We start from the raw sequence: 12420 nt of genomic DNA, 5'->3' as shown, positions 1-12420 counted from the left end.
TCGTAAACAAGGACATGACAAATAGGTATGCAAGGGCATTTCGTAATGTAAGTGAGACAATGTGCAAACTATCAAGCAGAGCTAAAGTGATCAGTGGTAGAATACAATACGGTGACAGTTTGTACAGTTGGTGCAGAAAATCATTGAACCATTTTAGAGTGACCAGTAGCAGTATTTGTAGTACAAGAGAGTGACCACGTCAGTGACTGTTTAGGGAGTTAATGGCTAGAGGGAAGAAGCTGTTTAAGTGTCTGCTGGATTTGGTGCGCATGGATCTGTAGCGCCTGCCTGAGGGGAGTAGCTGGAAAAGATGGTGGGCAGGGTGCGGGGGATCCAGGAGTATTTTCCGTGCCCTTGTCTTGATCCTTGCAGTGTGCAAGTCCTCAAGAGTGGGTAGGCCGGTGCCAATGATTTTTTCCGCCGTCCTAACTGTCCGTTGAAGTCGTATTTTGTCCTTTTTTGTGGCGGCCCCAAACCAAACCGTGATGGAAGAACACAGGATTGATTCGATGACTGCCGTGTAGAACTGTCGTAGCACCTCCTGTGGCAGACCATGCTTCCTCGGCAGCCTCAGGAAGTACATCCTCGGCTGGGCCCTTTTCAGGATGGAGATGGTGTTGACTTCCCACTTCATGTCCTGGGAGACTGTGATTCCCAGGAACTTGAAGGTCTCGACGGTTGACACAGGGCAGTTGGATAGTGTGAGGGGCAACTGTGGAGAAGAATGTTTCCTGAAGTCCACGATCATCTCTACAGTCTTGAGCGTGTTCAGCCCGAGGTTGTGTCGTCTGCACCAGAGCTCCAGCTGCTCCACTTGTTGGCGGTACGCAGACTCGTCGCCGTCTTTGATAAGACCGATGACCGTGGTGTCGTCTGCGAACTTTATGAGTTTGACAGCTGGATTTGTTGAGGTGCAGTCGTTTGTGTAGAGGGAGAAGAGCAGTGGAGAGAGGACACATCCCTGTGGGGCTCCAGTGCTGGTGGTGCGTGTTGATGATGTTGTTGCTCCCAGTCTCACCTGTTGTGTCCGTCCCGTCAAGAAGCTGAGGATCCACTGGCAGATTGTAGGGAACACACCGAGGTGGAGAAGTTAGGAGTGAGGAGTTCTGGGATGACGGTGTTGAATGCAGAGCTGAAATCCACAAACAGAATTATTGCGTAGGTCCCTCTGCTGTCGAGGTGCTCGAGGATGTAGTGCAGACCTATGTTGACTGCGTCTTCCACAGACCGTTTGCCCGGTAGGCAAACTGGAGAGGGTCCAGCAGGGGTCCGGTGACGTTCTTTAGGTGGTTCAGCACAAGGCGTTCAAAGGACTTCATGACCACAGACGTCAGGGCGACGGGCCTATAGTCGTTCAGTTCCGATGTTGCCGATTTCTTGGCAACTGGGATGATGGTAGACTGTTTGAAGCAGGATGGGACCTCACACAGCTCCAGGGATCTGTTGAAGATTTGTGTGAAGACCGGAGCCAGCTGGTCAGCGCAGACTTTCAGGCAGGAGGGGGCCACTTTGTCGGGCCCCGCAGCTTTCTTGATCTTCTGCTGATTGAAGAGCCGTCTCACGTCTTGTTCGTGGATTTGTAGTGGAGAAAAAGAGGGTGTGGGGGTGGGGGATGTAGATAGAGTAGTTTCTGGTAGAGGTGGGTGTGTGTGGGAAATGGGAGTGTCCTTTTCAAATCGGCAGAAAAACATGTTTAGTTCATTAGCAAGACCCTTATTGTCCACTGTTTGGGAGGATGGCATTCTATAGTTAGTGATTGCTTTCAGGCCATTCCACACAGATGCAGAGTCGTTAGCAGAGAACTGTCTTTTCAGCCTCTCTGCATAGCTTCTCTTAGCGATGTTAATTTCCTTTGTCAATTGGTTTCGGGCGTGTTTGTACAGTGCCCGATCTCCACTTCTAAATGCGGCCTCTTTCTCTTTCTTGAGTTGCCTGAGTTTGGGAGTAAACCATGGCTTGTTATTGTTGAAGGAGCGGAAGGACTTCGTTGGTACACACATGTCCTCACAGAAACTGATGTATGATGTTACAGTGTCTGTGTATTCATCCAGTGTGCCCGTTGAAGTTTCAAAGACGCCCCAGTCAGTGCAATCTAAGCATTCTTGTAGAGCTAGCTTTGCTTCATCTGTCCATTTTTTCACAGTCTTAATAATCGGGTTAGCACATTTGACTTTCTGTCTGTATGTAGGTATTAAGTGGATTAAATTGTGGTCAGAAAGACCCAATGCTGCACGGGCGACCGATCGGTATTGCTTCACTTTTGTTTCATTTGCAGGCTAGCAAACCACACAGTTGGCCTCATTATCACTTAACTGTTTGTAATTGTTGTTTGGCGTGTAAATGCGTTTTGTTTGTGGTGATTTGACTTTTGTCACCATGACTGTAGCCAGCACTGTCGGGAATGACATTGTCCCTTGAGGCAGTTCGGAGTTATCGCTTCTCGGCCTTTTGGCTAAGATCAAGTGTAGTATCTGTTCTTATCAGTTTAATATCTGATACGTCCCCTATCGGGGACCATATATTAAATTGATTTTTGGAACTGGGAGATGGAATAGGGGCTTGCTCCGTCCACTCCACGCATCGACCTGGTATTGCAGTACCTCCAGGAACGGTGCACACCCTCTGTGGTCAATAGCAATATTACTTATGAAAGTAAGTGCTGTCTTTCCATACTTGTAATCATCACTTAGAAGTGTAATATCAGAATTGGTATGAAAGTTTTTTATGTTTTGATACTTCAAAGGTGAAGCTTGAAAATGTGGTCCATTATTGTAGATGGATAAAAATCCATCTTTGAAAGATTAAGTTTCTGAAATGTGAATGTTAATCTTTTTCAGTGGGGTAGAACCTATTCCAAGAAAGTTGCGTCTCCCATCAACTAATTTTTTGAAGCAGTAACTCTTGTGTGATTGACATGATTCTCAATCAACCTTAATGCTAGTCCTTTTTCCCGGAGATTTTAAAAATGTTGCAAGTCTCTCAAATTTTCTGGATTATTTTTTTCTTTTTTTGCCTTCAAGATAAAAACAATCAAAGAGCTCAATATAAAAGGATAAGGATTCAAACGTACATTTCCGAATGTAGATTTTTTTAATACTGTGCTAATAAATATTAGTAGTTGACTCATCTAAAATGTATTTAAATCAAGTGTCGCGAAAGATTGTTTGGTGTTACAAACACCGCGAGATGGCAGCAGCATTAAATTCTGTTCCTGACCACAAAAAGAAACACAAACTGAGTTGTTGGGGGGAGGGACGATTCTGGCTTTGCATTCTTGGGCGAAAAGAAGCAATGAATGATGGGATTGTTTTTGCAAATTCTTTTGACCTCACTTAAAATGGGTTAGTTCATGACACAATCCAAAGGTACTACGGATGTTGCCTCAGCCAGTGAGTTTATGTGCGTTTGGTAGAGGATCCCGTGACTGAAGATGGTGTGTGTGCTGAAGACTGTGGGCTGGTGACTTGTACAACTCATACTTACCTGGCAGGGGAGATACCATGATCAAGAAGGTGGTTCACCCAGGGCGAGGCTCAGCCATTGCACTCCGGCTGTGCTGACCCCTGCGAATTCCCCAAATGTGGGAATCTCGACTGCATAATTTCTGGTAGTGGGGGACTGCGTTCGCGCTCTCCCCTGATTCACTGGTCAATGGCAAATTGTTATCATTGTGATCTTAATTCTGTGAACAAGTTTAACAACAAATAAGGTTCATACAAAGGTTGCGGAGTAGTTGAAATGGCGCTGGTGCTGATATAGTGAATGGGTTGAGGAGAGCTGCATGAGTTCCAGTCTTTGTCAAATGTTGATCAAATATGGCTTTTCATCACAAAATTAAAATAACAGCTACATTTATGTTCCGTCACTGGAAATCCCTCATTGGGTTATTTGTCCACCTAAAACATTGTGGTAGCAGAAAATGGGGTACGTTGCATTGCTGCTTTCCTATTGGACATACTTGACCCACAATACCTAGCAGTTGAGAATCCGAATCATCTTTATTGGCCAAGTATGTAGAACACACAAGGAATTTGTCTCCGGTATAACACGCTGCATTAGTATCATCGTAAACAAGGACATGACAAATAGGTATGCAAGGGCATTTCGTAATGTAAGTGAGACAATGTGCAAAGTATCAAGCAGAGCTAAAGTGATCAGTGGTAGAATACAATACGGTGACAGTTTGTACAGTTGGTGCAGAAAATCATTGAACCATTTTAGAGTGACCAGTAGCAGTATTTGTAGTACAAGAGAGTGACCACGTCAGTGACTGTTTAGGGAGTTAATGGCTAGAGGGAAGAAGCTGTTTAAGTGTCTGCTGGATTTGGTGCGCATGGATCTGTAGTAGTGATGGGTCCAGTGACACCGATGCATTGACACATGCGCCGGGCTCACAGAGCAAACCACGTGTCGATGCATGTGCTGGCTCATTACGTCACGTGATTGACACGTGAACTGCGTTGACACAGTCCAGGCTTCTAATTGACACACCGGCTGCGTTGACACAGTCCAGGCTGCTAATTGACACATCGGCTGCGTTGACACAGTCCAGGCTGCTAATTGACACGTGAACTGCACCGGTGCAGTTTAGACTGCATCGGCTGCTTGGCACAGTATAGGCTGCGCCACTTAGTCCAGGGGGCGTCGACTCAGTGCAGAGGGCGTTGACGCAGCAAAAGCCCGCCACACAGTGTTTATAAGGAACACCTGCCGAAACAAGCCAGACCTCACTCACGCTCGCTTGTCGAAGCTCGTGTCAGTGCAGACTTCGTTTTCGTGCCTTGCCTTCCTTGCCGATTATGGAGCAGAGACGCAAATCATCCGCCGTGTGGGACCATTTTGATGTCCTGGAGAATAAGGTATTATTTATTTATTTATTCAAATCGCCTTCTGTCGCCGAGAGCCTCTCGGCGCCGAGTGCCTCTCAGATTATTGACGTGTTGTACCATTCTAATCCGAATACACTTCAAGGTAACTCTTAGTTACTTCTTATTCACATTTCATTACAGGTGAAATGTCGAATTTGCCAAGTCAATTCGCCAACAGAAGCACCTCCACCATGCTGAGGCATTATCGGGCCAAGCATGAGAATGAAGTTCGCGATACACCCGGTATTACGCCAGGTATACAAACGTTCACTCATCTTTTCACGGTTGCTATGTTGATGATTAATTGACAATCAGTAATTATTGGTTGACTCTCCACTCCATGTTTGACAATCAAGGTTCCAGGAAGCAGCTGTACTGGAAGGACCAACACACTTCTTTCCCAAACCTCTCCCACCTCGCAAAGGAGTTCCTTTGTACGCCAGCCACATCCATCCCTTGTGAGCGTGTGTTCTTCACAGCAGGAGAAATTGCTTGTAAAAGACTCAACAGGCTGAAGTTTAAAACATTGGAGCATCTTATTTTTCACAATAAACATGTGAAATCAAAGCCCACAAGCATCCTCATTCAAATGATCTTCACATTATTTGAACACATTGAATGTTGCAAAATGAATGAATGCATGGATGTGAATGATATAGTATACACTTCATCAAATCGATGAATGACCTTATGAAAATGTCTTGGAACAGTTGTAGATGCAAAACCGTGCTGGCAGCTACATAATAGATAATAAAAGAAAAATATCCCAAACCATAGGGATCCTCCCAAAACTAAGGATGTGCTGAATAAGAAATCCTTGTACACACTTTTATTACTTCCATATTTGACCTATTGTGTGGAAATATGGGGAAATGCCAGTAAAACACTGTTTTAAAACTACAATACAAAGCAATCAGAACAATTACTGGCTCCAAAAAGACGGAACCCACAAATCTACTGTTTATCAAATTAAACAATGAAATCTCATGACCTGGTTGACTTCAGAATCGCCCAATTAATGTACAAAGCACACAATAACCTCCTTTGCCAAAACATCCAGAAGCTTTTTAAAATTCGAGAAAGTTGTCATAATTTAAGGGGTACTAACCTATACAGAAAAATCCAAAACACGAACAAACATCACGCAAAGGAGTGTATCTGTAATAGGTGTAAATCTGTGGAATGATTCTGAAACGGACCAGTAAAATGAGTAACTCTCTTTCTGAGATTAAAAATGAATTTGAGAGTAGTACAAGACAACTACACAAATCAGAATTAAGCTAATAAATTCGATACACCCATGAAATGTAGCAATACATCAGGAATACATTGATGAGATTATTTAATATATTAATGAAATGTAGCATCCATTATGAATATGAGAAAATCGACATATACTTGTGCTCCAATGAGTATGTACTGTATATACAAACCTAAAGTTGTAAAAATGTATAAGTACAGCATACATAAGGGTAAAAGCATTTGTTGATATGTAGACTTTCTTTTCTATTTTGAAAAATGATCAATTCATATATAAGAAGGGGTAGGACTCTAGGGTTTTTTTACTTCTTTCTACTCCTTTGAACACATATTTGTGATGATGACTATTTTCTTTTCCTTTTTTTATATCTTACCTTCACTTTTTGCCAATTTATTACCGAATTGTATATTTTATATGTTCAATATACAAAAAAATTATCAGTCAGTAAAGTCTGTTGAGTGGGTTGGATGCAGGGATCTTGAAGGTCCAGCAGGTGGCAGTGGTCAGTGACACAGTATCAGCACAGTATCAACACAGTGTGTCAGTGTGTCGACACGCCTCATGAGGCCTCATGGACCCATCACTAGTTGAAAAGAGTTTTTCACACCAAATCAGATCATAAAGAAGCGATTTGCCATTTACCGGTGAATCAGGGGAGAGCGCGAACGCAGTCCCCCACTACCATAAATTATGCAGTCGAGATTCCCACATTTGGGGAATTCGCAGGGGTCAGCACAGCCGGAGTGCAATGGCTGAGCCTCGCCCTGGGTGAACCACCTTCTTGATCATGGTATCTCCCCTGCCAGGTAAGTATGAGTTGTACAAGTCACCCAGCCCAAACTCTTCAGCACACACACCATCTTCAGTCACGGGATCGATCCTCTACCACACGCGTCAGAACGCACATAAACTCTCTCACACTCACTAGATGAGACAACACCTGTACATCAGTCTGAGTAGTACCTTATGATGGTGTCATGAACTAACCCTTTATAAATGAGGTCAAAAGAAGCTGCAAAAAACATCCCATCATGCATTGCTTCTTTTCTCCCGAGAATGCAAAGCTAGAATCGTCCCTTCCCCCACGGCTTGACAGCTCTTCCTGTTTCTTTGTGTGGTCAGGAACAGAGTTTAATGCTGCTGACATCTTGCGGCATTTGTAACGCCAAACAATCTTTCACAACACTTCACTTAGTCAAGCACCAATATTTATAGAACAGTATGTAAAATCTACATTTGGGAATATACATTTGAAACCATCATTTTTACATGACCACCGCAGATTGTAAATAATCCACTTTATCCATTTTTACTTCACTCTTTGTTTAATAGAGGGGACGGAACAAGATGAAGTATCTTTGAAAACAATTCTGGCGGGGGGTTAAAAGCATGACTTTGTATTCCTTAAAATGTAGAAAAATGAGACTTAGTTTGAATTTCTTTTATCTTGAGAGCAAAAAATGTTTTTAAAAGTCTAGAAAATTGGAGAAAGTTGCAAAATAAAGAAATATTTCCCGGACAGAAAGGAGTAGGAAAAGTTTGACTGAGAATAGTGTTAATCTCATGTGAAGTATGACTTCAAAAAAAGGACGATTTGAGAGATGCAAATTCCTTGGAATAAATTTCATCCCGCCTAAAGAGATTATTAATATTACAATTTTACAAAGTTTGTCATTTTTGAACGAGGTTATCTCCATCTACAGCAGTAGTAACACATTTCCATGCACAATGTTTTTCTAACCCTCTAGCACACAAGTACAATTTGCACACACATGGGAGACACAGGACAATTTCTGTACAAGTGTATAACTTGCTCACTCAAATACTGCACTTGCCACATAAAATTTGATCATCAAAAGGGGCTGAATCTTTGAAGGACACTTGGGCCTACTATATTAACTAGTGATGGGTCCATGAGGCCTCATGAGGCGTGTCGACACACTGACACACTGTGTTGAAACTGTGCTGATACTGTGTCACTGACCACTGCCACCTGCTGGACCTTCAAGATCCCTGCAGCCAACCCACTTAACAGACTGAACTGACTGACAAATTGTTTTGTATATTGAACATATAAAATATACAATTCGGTAATAAATTGGCAAAAGGTGAAGGTAAGATATAAAAAAAGGAAAAGAAAATAGTCATCATCACAAATATGTGTTCAAAGGAGTAGAAAGAAGCAAAAAACCTACCCCGAGTCCTACCCCTTCTTATATATGAATTGATAATTTTTCTAAATAGGAAAGAAAGTCTAAATATCAACAAATGCTTTTACCCTTATGTATGCTGTACTAATACATTTTTACAACATTAGGTTTGTAAATACAGTACATACTCTTTAGAGCACATGTATATGTCGATTTTCTCATATTCATAATGGATGCTACATTTCATTAATATATTAAATAATCTCATCAATGTATTTCTGATGTATTGCTATATTTCATGAGTGTATCGAATATATCAGCTTAATTCTGATTTGTGTAGTTGTCTTGTACTACTCTCGAATTCATTTTTAATCTCAGCAAGAGACTTACTCATTTTACTGGTCCGTTTCAGAATCATTCCACAGATTTACACCTATAACAGATACACTTTGTGTGATGTTCGTTCGTGTTTTGGATTCTTTTGTATAGATTAGTACCCCCTAAATTATGACAACTTTCTCGAATTTTAAAAAGCTTCTGGATCTTTTGGCAAAGGTTATTATTGTGTGCTTTGTACATTAATTGGGCGAATTTGAAGTCAATCAGGTCATGAGATTTCATTGTTTAATTTGACAAACAGTGGATTTGTGGGTTCCGTCTATTTGGAGCCAGTGATTGTTCCGATTGCTTTGTATTGTAGTTTTAAAAGTGTTTTACTGGCATTTCCCCATATTCCCACACAATAGGTCAAATATGGAAGTAATAAAATTATGTGTACAAGGATCTCTTATTCAGCACATTTTTGGGAGGATCCCTATGGTTTGGGATATTTTTCTTTTATTATCTATTATGTAGCTGCCAGCACGGTTTTGCATCTACAACTGTTCCAAAACATTTTCATAAGGTCATTCATCGATTTGATGATGAAGTGTATACAATATCATTCACATCCATGCATTCATTCATTTTGCAACATTCAATGTGTTCAAATAATGTGAAGATCATTTGAATGAGGATGCTTGTGGTCTTTTATTTCACAAATTTTTATTGAGAAAAATAAGATGCTCCAATGTTTTAAACTTCAGCCTGTTGCGTCTTTTACAAGCGATTTCTCCTGCTGTGGAGAACACACGCTCACAAGGGACGGATGAGGCTGGCGTACAAAGGAACTCCTTTGCGAGGTGGGAGAGGTTTGGGAAAGAAGTGTGTTGGTCCTTCCAGTACAGCTGCTTCCTGGAACCTTGATTGTCAAACATGGAGTGGAGAGTCAATTACTGATTGTCAATTAAATCATCAACATAGCAACCGTGAAAAGATGAGTGAACGTTTGTATACCTGGCGTAATACCGGGTGTATCGCGAACTTCATTCTCATGCTTGGCCCGATAATGCCTCAGCATGGTGGAGGTGCTTCTGTTGGTGTATGACAATTCGACCCGGCAAATTCGACATTTCACCTGTAATGAAATGTGAATAAGAAGTAACTAAGAGTTACCTTGAAATGTATTCGGATTAGAATGGTACAACACATGTCAATCTGAGAGGCACTCGGTGAGTGCCTCTCGCCGAGAGGCTCTCGGCGACAGAAGGCGATTTGAATAAATAAATAAATAATACCTTATTCTCCGGGACATCAAAATGGTCCCACACGGCGGATGATTTGCGTCTCTGCTGCATAATCGGCAAGGAAGGCAAGGCACGAACACGAAGTCTGCGCTGACACGAACTTCGACAAGCGAGCGTGAGTGAGGTCTGGCTTGTTTCGGCAAGTGGCATTGTGTCGCCAAACCCACTTCCTTATAAACACTGTGCGGCGGGCTTTTGCTGCGTCAACGCCCTCTGCACTGAGTCGCCGCCCCCTGGACTAAGTGGCGCAGCCTGTATGGTGCCAAGCAGCCGATGCGGTCTAAACTGCACCGGTGCAGTTCACGTGTCAATTAGCAGGCTGGACTGTGTCAACGCAGCCGGTGTGTCAATTAGCAGCCTGGACTGTGTCAACGCAGCCGGTGTGTCAATTAGACGCCTGGACTGTGTCAACGCAGTTCACGTGTCAATCACGTGACTTAATGAGCCAGCACATGCATCAACACGTGGTTTGCTCTGTGAGCCCGGTGCATGTGTCAATGCATCGGTGTCGCTGGACCCATCACTAATATTAACACATTGGATTGCAAGGGTCGTTGGTAAATTGCTTTTGACCATGAGAGGATTGCACCGTTCCTGGAGGTACTGCAATACCAGGTCGATGCGTGGAGTGGACGGAGCAAGCCCCTATTCTATCCCCCAGTTCCAAAAATCAATTTAATATATGGTCCCCGGATAGGGGACGTATCAGATATTAAACTGATAAGAACAGATACTACACTTGATCTTAGCCAAAAGGCCGAGAAGCGATAACTCTGAACTGCCTCAAGGGACAATCTCTTTACTGACAGTGATAGCTACAGTCATGGTGACAAGAGTCAAATAACCAAAAACAAAACCCATTTACACGCCAAACAACAACTACAAACAGTTGAGTGATAATGAGGGCAGATGTGTGGTTTGCTAGCCTGCAAATGAAACAAAAGTGAAGCAACTGCTGGGTATTGTGGGTCATGTGACCCAAGAATGTCCAATAGGAAAGCAGCAATGCAATGTACCCCATTTTCTGCTACCACAAGTGTTCTAAATAACCCAATGACGGATTTCCAGTGATAGAACACAAATGTAGCGTTTGTTTTAATTTTGCGGTGAAAAGCCGTTTGATTAACATTTGACAGAAAGCCTGAAACGCAAGCGGCACTCCTCAACCCACTCACTACATCCTGTTGGCTGATATCAACAGCCGAGTCATTTCAACAACTCCACAACCTTTGTGTGAACCTTATTTGTTTACAACAAATAAGATCATAAAGAAGCGATTTGCCATTTACCGGTGAATCAGGGGAGAGCGCGAACGCAGTCCCCCACTACCATAAATTATGCAGTCGAGATTCCCACATTTGGGGAATTCGCAGGGGTCAGCACAGCCGGAGTGCAATGGCTGAGGCTCGCCCTGGGTGAACCACCTTCTTGATCATGGTATCTCCCCTGCCAGGTAAGTATGAGTTGTACAAGTCACCCAGCCCAAACTCTTCAGCACACACACCATCTTCAGTCACGGGATCCGATACCAAACGCACATAAACTCACTCACACTCACTGGCTGAGGCAACATCCGTAGTACCTTTGGATTGTGTCATGAACTAACCCATTTTAAGTGAGGTCAAAAGAATTTGCAAAAACAATCCCATCATTCATTGCTTCTTTTCGCCCAAGAATGCAAAGCCAGAATCGTCCCTCCCCCCAACAACTCACTTTGTGTTTCTTTTTGTGGTCAGGAACAGAATTTAATGCTGCTGCCATCTCGCGGTGTTTGTAACACCAAACAATCTTTTCGCGACACTTGATTTATTTTAGATGAGTCAACTACTAATATTTATTAGCACAGTATTAAAAAATCTACATTTGGAAATATACGTTTGAATCCTTATCCTTTTATACTGAGCTCTTTGATTGGTTTTATCTTGAAGGCAAAAAAAGAAAAAAATAATCTAGAAAATTTGAGAGACTTGCAACATTTTTTAAAAATCCGGGAAAAGGGACTAGCATTAAGGTTGATTGAGAATCATGTCAATCTCACAAGAGTTACTGCTTCAAAAAATTAGTTGATGGGAGACGTAACTTTCTTGGAATAGGTTCTACCCCACTGAAAAAGATTAACATTCACATTTCAGAAACTTAATTTTTCGAAGATGGATTTTTATCCATCTACAATAATGGACCACATTTTCAAGCTTCACCTTTTAAGTATCAAAACAAAAAAAATTCATACCAATTCTGATGATATTACACTTCTAAGTGATGATTACAAGTATGGAAAGACAGCACCCATTTTCATAAGTAATATTGCTATTTACCTTCAGAGGGTGTGCACCGTTCCTGGAGGTACTGCAATACCAGGTTGATGCGTGGAGTGGACAGAGCAAGCCCCTATTCCATCTCCCAGTTCCAAAAATCAATTTAATATATGGTCCCCGATAGGGGACGTATCAGATATTAAACTGATAAGAACAGATACTACACTTGATCTTAGCCAAAAGGCCGAGAAGCGATAACTC

At 42.3% G+C, this 12420-nt stretch overlaps 1 long non-coding RNA gene and 6 other non-coding genes across 7 annotated transcripts; 3 read left to right on the top strand and 4 right to left on the bottom strand.

Annotated features, from left to right (window-relative positions):
• The first annotated feature begins 2432 nt into the window (after positions 1 to 2432).
• On the top strand, positions 2433 to 2622 carry LOC127609454 (U2 spliceosomal RNA). Its single transcript, XR_007964584.1, has one exon. It is a non-coding gene; the product is annotated as a U2 spliceosomal RNA (small nuclear RNA).
• Positions 2623 to 3475: 853 nt separating this feature from the next.
• Positions 3476 to 3639, top strand: LOC127609443 (U1 spliceosomal RNA). The gene has a single exon (XR_007964575.1). It is a non-coding gene; the product is annotated as a U1 spliceosomal RNA (small nuclear RNA).
• A 1095-nt stretch (positions 3640 to 4734) lies between these two features.
• Positions 4735 to 5749, top strand: LOC127609302 (uncharacterized). The gene is made up of 3 exons (XR_007964522.1): positions 4735 to 4859; positions 5010 to 5123; positions 5225 to 5749. It is a non-coding gene; the product is annotated as an uncharacterized LOC127609302 (long non-coding RNA).
• A 1030-nt stretch (positions 5750 to 6779) lies between these two features.
• LOC127609554 (U1 spliceosomal RNA) lies at positions 6780 to 6943 on the bottom strand. The gene has a single exon (XR_007964679.1). It is a non-coding gene; the product is annotated as a U1 spliceosomal RNA (small nuclear RNA).
• A 3539-nt stretch (positions 6944 to 10482) lies between these two features.
• Positions 10483 to 10673, bottom strand: LOC127609500 (U2 spliceosomal RNA). The gene has a single exon (XR_007964629.1). It is a non-coding gene; the product is annotated as a U2 spliceosomal RNA (small nuclear RNA).
• A 528-nt stretch (positions 10674 to 11201) lies between these two features.
• Positions 11202 to 11365, bottom strand: LOC127609565 (U1 spliceosomal RNA). The gene has a single exon (XR_007964688.1). It is a non-coding gene; the product is annotated as a U1 spliceosomal RNA (small nuclear RNA).
• Positions 11366 to 12225: 860 nt separating this feature from the next.
• LOC127609507 (U2 spliceosomal RNA) lies at positions 12226 to 12415 on the bottom strand. Its single transcript, XR_007964636.1, has one exon. It is a non-coding gene; the product is annotated as a U2 spliceosomal RNA (small nuclear RNA).
• Between the last annotated feature and the right edge of the window lie 5 nt (positions 12416 to 12420).

The sequence above is a fragment of the Hippocampus zosterae genome, chromosome 10 (assembly GCF_025434085.1).
Source record: "Hippocampus zosterae strain Florida chromosome 10, ASM2543408v3, whole genome shotgun sequence".
Taxonomy (NCBI): Eukaryota; Metazoa; Chordata; class Actinopteri; order Syngnathiformes; family Syngnathidae; genus Hippocampus; species Hippocampus zosterae.
The sequence above is the reverse complement of the archived record's forward strand: the minus strand, read 5'-3'. Positions and strand labels throughout refer to the sequence as shown.